This window comes from Oreochromis niloticus, linkage group LG1 (assembly GCF_001858045.2).
Source record: "Oreochromis niloticus isolate F11D_XX linkage group LG1, O_niloticus_UMD_NMBU, whole genome shotgun sequence".
Lineage (NCBI taxonomy): Eukaryota > Metazoa > Chordata > Actinopteri > Cichliformes > Cichlidae > Oreochromis > Oreochromis niloticus.
The window spans coordinates 32,732,689-32,748,718 of NC_031965.2; the positions used below are offsets into that span (position 1 = coordinate 32,732,689).

Here is a 16,030-nt window from a genome sequence, read left to right on the forward strand (position 1 = left end):
AATGTTGTGGGTCTTTTGGTTTCAGTAAAAAAGACTGAACAAATCTACATGCAAACTGCAACGTGTAACTACAGCAGCTAATACTGTGTGAATTTGAATTATTCACTGAAGTAGTAGTAAATAAACACTGCAAATGTGAACATACATTATGCACTGTTCATTCTTGTCAAAGTCAGGACATGGTGGCATTTGCCCATCTGGAGCTTTGGGACATGTCCCAGTGCCATGAGTGCCGTTTTGGCCTGCTGTAACCAGCCAACTTGTAATAACATTAATAACTAGTAAGCTACTGCTAAACCAACAAACAGGGTTGAACTACAAAATTAGCAGTCTGGTGGTTTGTGGCGTGGAACAGAGTTATGGCCTGCTCATGCGTCAGACTATTTTTGGGTTCTCTGGCTGTTTTGAACAAAAGCCACAGGTTTATAAGCTGACTTGGGTTGCAGGTTCAAAATTACTTCTAGTTGTGCACAGATGTGTATGATCAACAAATTAAGAAGACAATCAAAGGCAGGCCATTACACACTACCCAAAAACACTGTTACGCTTCCCTTTACAACCAAAAACACATAATGCCGAACTAAATTAGACTACATGTTTTACTGTAAATTTAAAAGTGAGTTGATGTTAACTATTGACAGATACAAGAATTAACAAAGAAAGAAAGAAAACAATCAGACTATTAAATTCTGTATTTAACTATAAAGTGTTACGAGCAGGAAACAAGAAGAGAAGGAAGAAGCAGAGAGCAGAGCAGTCAGCCATGATGCAGCACCCGAGAAGCAAAAAGGGCTAAGGCCATGGACTTAACAGCCCAACAGTGCAGTTTGGTGGTGCCTGGGCTTGAACCAAATTGTAGTGTTTTTTAATAATATATGCTGTTGAACAAATGAGTTTATATACGTATAAACAATATTTACTAACCTCATTTTGTCTAGAGTAAATAAACCGACTGTATATTTTTAACAATGACGTATCAACAGTAATGTCTTGTCTCTAGCACATGGAGTTATTACAATTATGGCAGTAAGTGTAGTGCAGCTGTGACTATCGAACCTCCACTTAGACTCAATACAAAGTTTGTATTGTATTTGTATTGTCTAAAAAAAGGCAGGGAAATATGGAAATGTGACCTACTGGGTATGCAAATATACAGTGTAAGCTTAAACTAAAAAAAGACACAGCTTTTGCAGAGTGAACAGTTAATCCATCACTTCCTGACCGCCTGGCTGTTCAAACTGTGAGCTTTGCACTCAAATTGAGTTTCAAAAATACAACCCCACAAAAATGTTAAAAGCTAATTTTTAGAAAGAAAAACAAGAATAAAAAGAAGGGGCAGTAACTAACCAAACAATGTCTTTATTAGATCACACCATACAGCAAGTCCAACAGGATGACAGCTAAACAGAAATATTTGGCAATAGAGTCATCCCATCAGAGGACAAGTGTCTGAAAAAAAAGAAAGTACAGGCTTTTTTTAATAAGCTTTTGATTTTCAAAATCAACAGCACACTGGTGCAAAGCTGTACTGAAAGAAACAGGGTGGGGGATTAAAACGGACATAAGAAGACATGGCAGCAGGCAGGCTTTGTGGTGTGCATTTGTCTTTGTATCTGTATCTGCAACTACACTGATGTGTGTGTATTCAATGTGCCAAGAGACCCCCCACAAGGAAGCAGGAAGTAGGCACCAATTAGTGGAAATGCAGAGAGATGATGTGCCTAGAGATGCAAGCAGCTTCCCCAGACATTTAATAGGCTTCAGTGTCCACATGCCCTTCATCTGGATGAGCTGTCTTCCAGCACAGCAAGCAGCCACTACCGGGGCTCCACATGCTTCACTGATCACATGACTCTGACTGACTGTTCAGAGCAAGGGCGAGGCAAAAATCACCATACAACATCATTTCTCCACTATTCTAAAACCAAACCACAGTGTTCAAAAAGACCGAAAAGCTTAACTGAGGGTGAATTCAGCTGATTTTCAGGTGGACTAAAAGTAGTGGTTAGTGGGTCATTCAAAATGTTAGCTCTCAAAGATAAGCACATAGCATTTTAACAGAGAAAAACATAAAAAAAATTAATTTATCATATCAATATACACTGATGATAAAGTACTTTGATCTGATCGACTTATAGGCTGCAGCAACCAAACAGTTTCTTACAAAACAATTCTTCAATTCATCAGGCACGTTAAAACACATCTGAGAACCTATTAGGGACAGTTAATTTGGATAATTCTTCACAGTAAATGTCATGTCACTCATCACCATTATATGAAACTACATGTATGGAATCACCAGTTAACCCGGTTAAAATCTCTTAAAAAGAGACAGGCGACCTCTCCAAGGTCTAACCTGTTCCTAGTTGACACACGCCAACAACAAAAAGCAGCAGTGGTCCACAAGGAGGAAAAGTTGAAGGCATGAATTCACTGAAATATACAACATGTTTAAGTTAAGCATAAAAACCAAAGGAGGAAATGACTTCCTTGTAAGTCATGTTTTTTATCCAAGCACACACCTCAGGTGTGTGTTTTAACAGTTACGTAGCTTGTTGCAATGTGTAAACACAGCTTAGAATTGCTTTGTCTTCCTTCTCAAGGCTCTACAGACCTATTAAAGCTCTTAGGTTAATGAGGATAAGAGATACAGAAAATAAACTGATTCCATGATATAAGGTTTAAAAACATCTGCCTGATTTGTTCCTTTACACTACATGTATTAAGGCTAATTCACACCATCTACATCGGTTAAATCAAAATTAAATGCAATTGAAGACAAAAGTAATTTGTTTTTATTGCTGTGATGCTGGTGGATTTTAAGAATCTGGGTTATGCTTTGGTAAGAAACGTATTTAAGGTTGTGGTGTAATCACACCTTAATATTGCATAAAACAGCGCTGGTCACATTTTCTGGACACGTGTTCTGCCAGCTGATTGCAGCATCCAGTCTGCACAACAGTCAAAAAACCAAACAAAAATCAAACAAACAACAAAACCAAAATCGGACAGAGTGGGCAGCATCAACTTAAGTTGTCGATCACTTGACTCAAACACCCTCAGCACTATGGCTAACCTTTCCGTGCAGCTGGCTAACAATGAAGAAGTCCCTAACACTACACATGCTCCAAAAAACAACTTTATTTTTTAAGCTTCACAGAGAGTAACAAATCTGTGACAACTTTTGAAGCAGGGCTCTGTGGTGTATATATTTGGATCGATACATGTAGGGTTTTATGTCCACTTATATCCTTTTTTTGGTCTTGAAAGAGAGCTCCCGGATTATACCAGGTTGAAGTCAGAAGAGAAAGCCATGTTCTCTCCGGCAAAAGCTGGTGTTTGGAGAGAACACTGAAATCTCAAGAAGAACAGAGAGGCAGGAGAGAGTGAAGAAGTTCAGAGAAGCTGTGGCTTACTCAGTCATTATGACTGTGTGGCTCCCTCTGCCATCTGCCACATGAAACATTTCTAGCCATCGCCACTACCTTTTCTTTTTTTTAGCCGAGGTGCTGCTGTAACTGTCCTACAGAAATTCTTGTTCCGAGTTTGACTTTCTGATTTAGCAGCAACAGAGACAGACGGACGGTTGCAGTGTTGTAGGCTGAGGCGATTTTGTGGTCTCAGAAACATTTATCCAGTTTAAAAATAGTGCCCAATACGCGGATAATTATAAAATGAACTTAGCAGCTGCAGCTTAAATTATTTTAAGATTTCAAATTAAATTTTAAATATAAGCAAGTTGTGCTTTTACCAGAAAACCTGCATAAACCTAAAAGAAATTGTTACAGTAAATACTAGTCAAAGTCTGAACTGAGGAAGAAAAGACAAAACGAAACAAACAAACAAAAAAAAAACCCCCATCCTTTCTTTGCAGAAGATTAAAGGAGTCATGCGTGTATCTAATCCGTCGACCCCTATTTTTATCTGACTCAATAAAAAAATAGAGCAGCGTGACACAGAACCCTCTCACTCTACAGTCAGACAGGCCAACTGACTGACAGGTGGGAAGACAGGAGGCAGCCGTCCAGTCTGCTTCTCTGACGTAACAAGTGACAGGCTTGGGCTTGCCGCTAATGACAAATTACAAAAGCAGGGAGACAGGAAGTGAAAGAAAGAAAGGAAGAGGGAGAGAGAATACCCCCCTCCTCCTACTCCTCTCCACCTCCCCCTTTGAGTTCTGGGAGGCTGCTGGACTGGAGAAAGCAGAGGGGAGGAAGGGTAGTGGTGACGGCTTATTGTTTGAGCTCTGTGTGCTGCGGTTCCAGTCTCAGCACACACTCATGCAAGCCTGGCTATTTATATCCTCTCAATATCCATGCAGGCGGAGGCAGGCTACAGTCATTTTCATCATTTCCTACATTCTGGAGACAAAGAAGAGACTACTTGCTGGGAGTGAGCCTGCTTGGACTACTTTTTGTAGAGGATTCCCCCATTTATAATTGCGTTTTCATAAGAATATGCATTAGCTAAAAAAAAATTACAATAAAAAAATATCCATATTCATACAATTAGCTTAACGATGATTGTTCAGTTAGTAGCACCAATATATATTAAAAAGACCTACTCTATTAGCACTGCATTTAATGAAGTCAGGGGAGTTGCTAGAAAACGTTTGGTCTAATCTGACAATGCAATGCATGCTCTATGAGTTGCCAAGGCACCAAAATGGCTTGTTCACCTGACTAAGGAGAGACAGAATAAATATAACAGATGCTTGAAATGTTGACTGTAGTTTCTGTAAGTATTTATCATCACCATTTACCTTTAAGTTACTCTAGTCCTATTTTGAATGATAGGACACGGAGCTCTTTGTAAAGGTTTATTCTGAGCAATTGTGATGGCAAGAGTCAACAAAGTGAAAGCAATACAGGTTCAAAAGTACAGTGCAAGTAGGTGTGTGTGGGGCTGGCTGTACAGACTTAATTACATCCATTAATGAGACAGTAGGTGTGACAGACAAAGGAAAGCTCAGTGGTGATGTTATGCAAGTGTTCATGTTAAATGCAGAGGTGAACAGAAGGAAAAGATGACTAGGGTTCTAGGAAGTTCCTCAAGTAGAGATGAGAGGTCTGAGATAGAAACGGATGAGGGAATTGTAGTTCATGTGAAAAAAAGTTCACTAGAGAGGCAGTTTAACAAGGGGACTACATCAGCGAGCCAGGTGGGACATGAGACATAAAGCCCTGTGTTCGGTAGAACGTAGTGACAGAAGTCAAACTAATAACCAATGGATTGTCCATTAATCAAATTATCATTGATGGGTTTGTTCTTTGAAAAACAAATGCTTAAATTAGTCCCAGCCATTAATATAGCCAGGCTGCCTGCACAACTAAAGTCTGTAGCCATTTTGCACATCTACTTCAAAACTTTGAACTTCTCTAGATATTCTTTGATGGAGGAGACAAATGTCTGATGCAGCTGACCTGGACCTCAAAATGGTCTTTACCCTGTCAGCTCCCAAGCACAAAATCAGTCGCTGTGTGATGCTTCCTGCATGCATTCCAAATTAGCTTCAACAACAATTTCAGGTTCTAAATAAATTGAAAGAATATAATCAAGATAAAATATTTATTGTGCTGCATTCTGTTTTCCAATAATTCTTGGTTTGCCCTTTAGTGAATCCTTTTCCTTTACTTTTGCCTCTCCATAAACCAAACTTAATCTTTCTTTGGTAATTTGACCTATTTCACATCTGCTGTAATGGGAGGAACAAGTTTTTTTCATGTGTTAAATGTAAAGAATATTTTTTTCAGTCTAACAGTAATTAGCAGGGGTGACATAGCATATAACAATAATGGAAAATATAGGAAACTTGTAATTATTAAGTTGTAACGACACAGACAAAAAAAATACTGAATGCTTCATTGTTAGTCCGGCTTGCAGACTACCACAATTACTTCAAACAAATTAAATGGAATTTTCCATCCTTCTTTGTAAAAGAAGGATGGAAAATTCCTACCATCACTTGTGACAGACTACCTAATTCAAAGTGTAGCTCTATTACCACAAGGTGCCAGCAGCAGCGTTACAGTGCAACAGAAGTTACACAGTAGTATTTACAGTGCCACAGCAAAAGTCTAATGTAAACACAAAAGTACCCCAGGTAGTGTTTTCACTGGAAATTTTAAATAAAAGCATAACATAACTGCTCAGCAGATTAACAATAAAGTAACGTAACCTTTTTAAATCTTCAGCAGCCTGCACAATATAAGGAACAGTCTTCTTGCATATGTTGCAAAGCATTGTGCTTGTTCAACATTGCTGAACTAGCTTCCCTTTACTAAATTGTAATGCGTGCTATGGAACATACCCTCATGGTGCCCTCATGTCAACGACACACTTTTAGGCCACATAAAAATTTACACCCGTATTTATTGCAGATCATGACAAATGTGTCTCCACATTGTAGTGGTTTACACATTTGCCAGAAAAGTGAAAGATCCTCATTTTGATCTTGAAAGGAGACACAAATCCCTTTTGGGATTGCATCAAGAAAAGCATCCAGAGTAAAAATCTGCCAGATTAAATATGTCCAGCTATCTGCTGTTGCAGCCCATTGTAAATAAGGGAGCACGCAAAAGTAACTGCTTCTTCTCCTAGTAATTATGTTAAAAAATTCTGATCTCAATACTGACAAAACCTTTTCTGGAATCGAGCAGCCCTGTGAAAACATCCCTAACAAACTGCTGTGTGCTAAGTGTGACCTGATTCTCCAGATTTTCCAGACTCTGTGAAAACAGCTCAAGTGTGGGACACAATGCAGTGTATATAAACAAATACGCACATGCAGTCATGGCTTAATATACTATACCTTAAACGTGCACACCTATATACATTATTGGTTTAAACATCCTAGGAGAGTGACTGAGGAAGGGGATACACAGGGAAACCGCCTGCTGATTCTGCTGCTTTCATTGCCTCTCCTACTCCTTTGATGCTAAAGCGCGACAACTCCTCTATTCAGAGCAGAAGAGGAGACGAGGAGGCAAAGCACGGCGATGGAGACACAAAGAATCTCATTAGAAGCAGCCACAGCGGGGTTCGGGTACAATATGGCAGCAGCATTAGTGGCAACAGCAGCTCAGAATCTCTTCAATAAAAGCAGCATTCAGGGGCAGTGGCACTGAGACCATGCAGAAAAAGATTCAGTGGACAATAAAGGGAATTAGGGAGAAGAGAGGCATACAGGGAGAAGCTGAAGCCAAAACCCAAATTGCAAATGACACTTGAAACTATTATGATTCAAAACAGTGATTATACAGACTGCCTCCACAATGAGTAATCCCAGATTTGGAAATAGCCGGAATATTTTCCACCTTTGAAAATAAGGTAACTACAAATGGATGCTGCTGCTCAAGAGAAAACAGCAGCAGCTAGAAATAGAGCGTTCTTCTGAAAAAAAAAAAAGTGAGATAGACTTATCAGGTTGTCATGGTCAACGAGTGTTTGACTGGCCAGACCAATCACAAAAGGCAGTCATTGATAAATCCTTATTGCTCTGCAGTTACAATATTTATATAGATTACCAAATTTAATTGACAAATCACTACTATACTTTTCATCTCCACATTATATTTCCAATTTAATATACATGTGCTATTACAAAATGTTTCTTTAACTTCCATCAGATATTTGTAACGCAATTAAAAACAAAAGAAAAAGAGTTTAAATAAAGAGTTCTGTGATTAGTCAAGGAAAGCACAAAATACCCAAGATGCAGAAAGAGAGACGAAGATGATACTAAATGAGAGAGAAAAAGATGCTCACAGATGGAGAGGACAGAGATCAGGAGAACAAGGACATAGAAAAAAAAGAGGAGGAGTCAGACGAGCATAGAGGACTGGTAGGTGTATATGACAGTGGCTAGAAGCATGAAGTGTGGTTTCTTGGCAGAGGACTCTATCTCCTCGTCCTTAATGCAGTCATCTGTTGGTTCCATCGCCAACCATGAATAATAAAGGCTCCACCCTGCTATGCCAGTACTCTGAATTATTAATTCACAACCACAGACTTGCATTAGCGCACACTATGGGGTACGGACACATTTGCCTGTTTAGACTAACCCACGTGTGTGTGCGCACAGTATGTGTGCACATGCATATTCACCACAACGACAGTGAATGAAATTAGTGTTCTCTCTGAAGCTTCTAGCAAGTTTTTCTTGATGGAGAGAATGTGATTTTTTTGGGTTTAGTTTACTTGGGGTAATCATTGCTGTTACTTCCATGTAAATATCAAAGCATGTCAGATTTAATAATAAACAACTGTAGAATTAGTAAAACAAAACTATAACAGGAATTTCTAAAATCAACACGTCAAAATAATGACGACACGTAGCTATTCTTTTGTTTGAGAGGGATAAACTGCACTTAAAATATCTTGCAAGCATAACCAGTTCAGAATTACTACTGTTTCAGCCATAATAGTACACCTCAAGAGATACTATTAACTAGGTCATTGGTTTCTTTTCATAGGCTTGGTTAAGTGATGTAGCCCAATTAGCTTAAAGGCGAACTGACAGATGTAAATGTGCAATGCTGCTGTGACTGTATGTCAAGCGCTCAACACTGAAAATGAGGGACTGTCCAGAATGGCTGTGTGCACGACAGACATGAAAATATTCACATTTCACCATATAAACAATGTCCTACTTTAAGTCCTTTTAAAATCATACTAAGCATGCTGAGGACGTTAAAATGCAAGCGCACACACACCAAAAACTCCTCTTACTCACCTGCTTTGCATCTGCTGCAAAAAGAGCCTAACTGAAAAGACACTCCTACACACTGTGTCTCTGTTAAATCAAAGCAGAAAACATCTCTGCTTCCCCACACAGATACCAGGCAACACAACCTGCCAAACAGTCTATTGTTGGGCTGGAAAACAACACAAGACTAGCAGAAACAAAAAACAGAATGACAAACCAGCAGTGAGCATATTCGCTCAGAACATACAGCTGTGTGAACGTTTTAGTGCATGTGCTTCTACGAGAATGTGTAAACTGGAAAAATGCATTTAGGCAGCCCATCCAGACCTTGTTTTTACCACTGGACACTGGGTGTTAAGGTGACAGTAATGGTGTAGGTGAGAAAACCCAGGTAGACAGCGAGGCAGGCATGAGGCATTAGGAGACTTTCTGCTAATGCAGAGCCAATGTTTGCACAGACAGCAACTGCAAATCTTCCCTGCAGAGAGTAGGACTTGGGGATTTCTTCTGCAAATTTATGAAAGCTTGACAGACTTCATGCACCGATAACCCCATTCACTCTCACAGTCCAGGGACAGGCACACAGCCTTCAAGCGAAGTTTGAAGCACTGTATGACCTTAAATACAGTTTTAAACATTGGTCAGTAAAATAACATACAGAATTAAAAAGTTACAAAAAATGTGTTATACAAAAAACAAACAGACACTGTTTACTCTGCCGAGATTTGCAAGTTGACCTGCAGAGTTCATAATGTTAGGGCTTCCTCCATTTGTGATTAACAAGTATATACATGATTAACAAATTGAGCCAGTCTTAAGGTGTTTTCACACCTATAGTTCGCTTACTCTGGTCTGGATCAGTTGATGAACTTGTAAACTTGTAGCTTTTTCTTATGGTTTAGTTTGTTTTTACACAGAGAAAAATCCAAGGGAACGCGTCACTACAACCCAAGTGAGAGTTTTAAGTGGGTTCTGGGTGGGAGTAACAGAGTAAACACAGGAAGAAGGTGTTGTACTGGATGACAATTGGAAAATATTGAGTATTTACATTCATTTCACAGATAGTTGCTAGTCTGTGCAGACCTTTGCACATTTATTGTATCTTCCTGCATTGAGAATACAAAGTTTATGTGGCTATGGGCTTTTTTTTTCTTACCTCAAACTTGTAATGTACACCTGGTTATTGGTTCGGATCGGATTCGCACAATAAAGAAAGCACTCTGGAGTTCATTTGGGACCGTACCGAGACTCCTCCTTCAAAGGGTCTCAGTGCGATTGTTCTGGTCCCTACCAAAGTGCGATTACTGTGTTCACATCTGCACGAGCAAAAAGCACTAATAAGAGAATTATTTTCACAGTTAAAACTCATTATAACACAAGCTATTAAAAAAAAAAAATGCACCAACGCTGAATGCTTAGCTATATCACAATACAAATACAGGATTTTTCCAGCTTCACAATGGGCCGTTGGGGAGTGCCTACACACGTAAGGTAGATTGTTCCGCATACAGTTAAGACAATGAGTCTACTACCTTACTCAACAAATGCATATACATTCTTCCTCTATTTCTAAATCAACAAATGTATTCTATGTTTGAGGAAATTAACCCCAGTTTAAAAAAAACACTGGTTAAGATTATTTCTCACGAACCCTGATATAACCATGCACAACAATGGTCTGAAAATTTAAACAGAATGGCCTTTATTAGTAATATAACTTCACAACGAGTGTGAAGGAACCTCCTGTGTCAATAACAAAAAAATCTTCTGCTTGCCCTACTTAGACAAAAACAGGAAGAACCACAGAAAATGATCTAAAACCCTAAATTTATCACATCTTTGCCCTTACTTGAGACAATGAGAATAAAACTCAAACAGACCAAATAAAGAAGAAGAAGAAGTGTGTGGATATGAAATGACCCTGAATTCTTACATTCCCAGGAGACTCTGCCTTTACAGAAACTTGAGAAGGGTGGGTTTATTTTCCTTAGACACTGACCCCATAAAGTTGTTGACATCAGGAGTAACAGCAGATGATCTGTAAATGAGTGATAAAATGTAAGTACACAACTCAGATTGGACTGTGAGGGCTTTGTGTGAGTGTGAGATGTGCAATTTTATGAAAATTAGGTTCATTTGGATAAGCTCTTAACTGGTTAACATATTCAGTCAGTCACATTTTTTGTTCTTTTTAATTTGTTTAGTAAATTTAGACTTATTTATTCATTTTTAATTTGCATTTAGTGGTACGTAGAATACAGTGGCTTGCAAAAGTCTTCGGCCCCCTTGAACTTTTCCACATTTTGTCACATTACAGCCACAAACATGAATCACTTTTATTGGAATTCCACGTGAAAGACCAATACAAAGTGGTGTACACGTGAGAAGTGGAACGAAAATCATACATGATTCCAAACATTTTTTACAAATAAATAACTGAAAAGTGGGGTGTGCGTAATTATTCAAACCGAATACTTTTGCAAGCCACTGTACAATTCTATTGCAGATACCAATTTTGTTAAAAACTGTTCATTTCATCCAAGCCTGGAGTCTGAATTGTCAGTTTTAGACCCCATTTTCTTTTGTTGTTCTGTTGTAGGGCACTGAATTGAGATGGTGATGCAACACATGTCTTTGTGATGCCCATAGACTGACAGAATATGGAAAACCTGAAGACATACAGTTTAAAAAAAGCATACCTTACTCTCAAGACATCCCAGGTTGTTTGTTTGTTTTGTAAATAAATGGTTCATTAAATATTAATGTTTTCATAATGAAATGCTTTTTTATAATGATAGAAAAGAATAACCTGGAGGTGTTTTGAATAGATTATTATGGAACTGTTTTATTAGACCAGGGTGTCAGACAATCAATCATACAGCCTCAGTAAGAATAAGCAAGAAAAAGGAAAAGAGCTGAGTTAGATTTAGAAACTGGCTATACAGTGCAAACTATGCAACCATTAACAACTGCTAACGTGCATACTACTAGATCAGCCTTCATTGTATTTCTAAAAATACACGTTTAACATCGAGGTTCCATTGGACCATGTGTAACAAGACTAAAGATAGCCTGGGAATTGAAACTTGCAAAAGAAAAGCCTTGTTTTCAGCCTGAAACTTAAAATGACCATGATGGTGGACTTTATTTATAACATGATCCAAGCCACGCAGTGCTGAATCTAATGAACCTGTAAGATTCCCATTGTGTACGTACCCTAATAAACGATCCTGAGCAACAGATACGGAATGTAACGTAAACTTCCTTAAAGACAAAATAATTATTTTTTATTTTACCCGCCACCATTATTCAGAGTATAAAGTGCAACAAAAATACATACAGTAATTCCCTCTACTTTCAATATTTCAAGTGCTGACTAAAACACGTGGGCTATACTATTAAGCTATTTGGATTTTAATTTATGAAATATAGTAGGTGGCCTTTAATCAGTCCATCTCTAATCTGTAATTATAAACCCACTTACATATACATCTATCCAGCTGCCACCTACTGCTCAGAATATTATTTTCTTGAGATTATTAGCTGTTGTATCAGAAACATGCTCAGATGTAGGCCACAGTTACCGATAACCATCTGCACTTCTAGTGTAATCTCTCCTAAGACAAAAAAAGAAAGAATAAAAATGCTGCTTTATTAAAAAGATAGCCTGAGGGAAACTGCACACAAAATAGATCAAGTAAAATCTTCCTTGTTTTAAAGAGGAGCTAATTCAGGTCACTTTACATCTGAGCACTTTGTGTGACATCATTAAAGCACAAGCGTTTACTGTATCTTTGAAGTGTATCTGATGACTCGAATGCATTGGGTGGGGGGGGGGGGCAGATAAAGAGGAACTGCTGGAGCCTCGCTGCTAAGACAGGATTCATTGCCATTATCATCAGTGAATCATCTTGTATTCTTTTTAGAACAGTCAGAATAATTCCAACTGGGTTTAATGTCGCCATAACTGAAGCAAAGGAATATACCAACTTCATCGTGACTGCACTGCTTCCTCCGTATTTCCCCCCACTGGCCCAAATATGAGGCGCTTCAGTGAACCAGGACGCAGGTGTTATATGTAGAAAGACAGACTGAACAGACAAATGAGATTTAACCACAGGACAATGCATCTTAACACACAGGGTATACAGCAGAGAGCTGACAAACTACAGAAGCCTTAAACCATGAATCATATGATGAGGAGATTTGGTACCCCTTATCCCATGGGAAGCATTTTATGATTTTTTTTTTTTTTTTTTTACAAATCAATACTCAGTAGTTCTGAGTCATCAGCCTTATCCTGTGATTAAACTTTCCATCCTGGTGGAAGTGGTCTTTTCCAGGATGTGCACACCAAGGGTCAATGAGTGGCTCGATGAGTATGAAAATGATGTGAATCACATGCTATGCGCCTTGCAGCCACTACATCTCAACCCAACTGAACACCTTTAGGTCATGTTAAACTCCGCCATCATCAAATAAGGTTAAATCTTTTGGAGGAATAGTGATCCAGAGACTTAGAAAAAGTGCACTGAAGCTGTTCTGACAGAATGTGGTGGCCCCGCAATTGGCTAATAAACTTTGTGTAGACAAAAGTGTCAGTTTTTCCTTGTATCATGTAACCTGATTCATTCAATTAGTTAAGTTTATAGATGAAAACAACCAGACAGAAAAGGAACTCTACTGAAAAAATCCTGTCAAATAAATACACTGTATCGCAACAAAAATCCTTTAGCTGACCTAAACCTTTGACTGGAGATATTATATGGGACAGCTGTTCTGATAATATGTCAAAATCTCAATGATCTTTGTGCAATAATCAGGTGGCAAGACTCATATTTTTATATGATTTCTTCATTTTCTTGGCTAAAGGAACCTAAACTGGAAAAGCAATTGGGAAAGTCAAAATATAAAGGATAGAGTTGCTAATCTATGACAAATGGAGCCACTACTATAACATGATTAAACAATGTTTTAGTCATGTAGCGCATGTTAAAAAGTCCGTTGCAGTGGTTAAAAAAATACAGTAACATGTATGTAAGACCTATACAGATATAAATTTTAAGTTCTTGTGTCTTAGTGCTGTTGTGCTTTAGCCATTAGTCACTACCGTAATAACACAAGACAGCTAATGTGGCTATCGGGTGACGGCTAATAGCTAAACCTCAGACCTCAGCTAAACAGCTAACGTTACCATGAGTGGTGTCCTGTTTAATACTTCAATGGCAGGTTTACTGCCTTCTCCGAATTTGTCCTAAAGTGCTTCACTGCTGTGAATGTCGTCTATGTCGTCTATTAGTGAGTGCAGGGGCTGTGTGCCTGCCTGTCTGAAGTGGTGCCTGAAATACAGGAGGCAGAGATTGCCCTTTTGGTACTGACGCCGTTGCAAATTAGTATACAAATCAATGAAATAGGCTTTACACCAGCAGCAAATCATTTGGGTTTGTGCTCTTCTGCATGATTCCACTGAAAGAGGAAGTGTCCAACTGTTTCCCACAGCTAACACATATCCTTTTCCTCATTAATTTAAATCAGCTCTTGCAAAATCCAAAACAACCTGATGTCATCAAGTTGATCTTTCACTTAAATAACCAGTCATTGTGTCTGCTGCTTTGCACCATGAGTTAACTCTTGGTAGACAGGTAAGGTGGTGTATTGAAGGATGATCCCAGTGGTTAAATGGCAGTTTAATTTTGGACCCAAGGGATTCTTTAGCATGCTATATCTAAGTTATTACTTCATGTTAAAAATGGTTGAAAAGATCTCATGGGGTTGTTATCAGGCTTCTTTTCTGATGACAATACCTCTTAAAAATATAAAGCAACAACACAAACAGGAAGCTTACATATGAAACCATAAAAAATATTTATGGACAGCCGTGACTCATCACACACTGAAAATACAGAGAATGACAAAATTAACAGAAATAAAACTGTTTTCTTTGCTGTTGGTAACATCTTCACAGGTTCAGTAGCAGCATGTGAACAGGCAAACAGGAAAATGCTAAAATGTCGGATTATATCATTATCCTTTTGTCAAACAGTTCCCAGTAGGAAATCTCCAGAGCCCGTGGGCGTAGTGAAAGACTAAGGCATGTGTCAGGCCTACAGCTCTACTCATTGCCTGCATTGTGCAGCTAGCCAGCAGGCGTGGTGGTAGAAGGCCCCCGGTCGTCAAGGAGCTGTCCAGCCGCTGCCCAGATGGAAAAGCCAAGCGGAGTTTGCATGCAAGACGGCTGCCACAATGACACTATTCTACTGGGATGCATGATCAGTAGGAAGAAGTGGATGTAGAGGTTTTGCCTCTATTATAACATGGGGGGTGTGGGACCCGGTGGGGGGGGGGGGGGGGGGGGGGGGGGGTTACAATAGTGAAAAAGCGGGCAAACAGATCACGAGTGTGAAACTGTGCTAAAGATCTGTTGAGAGAGATTAATATAAAATAATATACAAAAAATATAAATAGCTACCTCTTCAACAAGTTATCAACCTGCTCCAGCTCTAACTTTATGGCCTGCAGCATGCAGCTTGTCCTTGTTTTGCTCTGTATCTTTGCAGAGCTCAGTGTGGTGGCACAAGAGTCAGTTCTAAACCTCCTGCAGGTTCTGGTTAGAGCAGCCCTCCAGCTCAGTCCGAGACACCTGGGCTAGAATCTATTTGAACGTGTGATTTAAAAAAAATCATTGGAGAAGAAGCTACAAAATGTTGAAGACTGCCAAAACAGCAACCTGCCAGCCTGCCATTAGTAGAAACAAAAATGGCATGTGCTGCTTATCAGTTATGGAACATACTAAATTGAATGAATTGCCTACTTAGTCAGCTATTAATATAACTGGACCCAGGAAACTCTGACCTCGATATTGCAGAGCAATGTCGACTGATTTTTGCCTTGCTGTCAGTTACTGGTCTATCTGCAAATAAGATGACCATTCACATAAGGAGACCAATGTTTATCTGCTTGGTCCCATCAATTTAATAGTTTTTGTGCTCTGGTTTCAGTAGTTTGTAAGATTAGTATTAGATTAGATTAGATTATGTAAGATTAGCTTTGTGCTCATTTAAAGACAGTGTGATGAAAAGTTAAAAGGTTGTGCTCAGTCCTTTAATAAGATGGTAAATTTTATGTTTTCAGGTTTTGGACTGTAACCTGCAGATGTCAACTTAAGGTCGGTTAAGGTGCCAGTCAAATAAAAAAAAAATATGCGGAGAAAATGCCAAATAAACAATATCTTATTGTCAACTGAAACCCTAAAACATATGTAGTAAACAGTGCTTTTATTGGCTTTAAACTACAGTAATGAGTTGGATAATGACTCATCAAATA

The 16,030-nt window shown here is 38.8% G+C and overlaps 1 protein-coding gene across 4 annotated transcripts in view; it reads right to left on the reverse strand.

Annotated features, from left to right (window-relative positions):
- The window catches only part of cskl (c-src tyrosine kinase-like), a 51,650-nt gene that overhangs the window by 30,068 nt on the left and 5,552 nt on the right, over positions 1 to 16,030 (reverse strand). Inside the window, exon 2 of one of the 4 annotated variants that reach the window (XM_025907747.1) lies at positions 10,707 to 10,745. The exons of 1 other annotated variant lie outside the window; for it this stretch is intronic. The gene's annotated coding sequence lies outside the window, so the exon portion shown is untranslated. Of the gene's footprint in view, positions 1 to 9,863; positions 10,015 to 10,640; positions 10,746 to 16,030 lie in introns of those variants that run through there. 2 more of the 4 variants (XM_005447677.4, XM_025907744.1) reach the window with 2 other exon arrangements.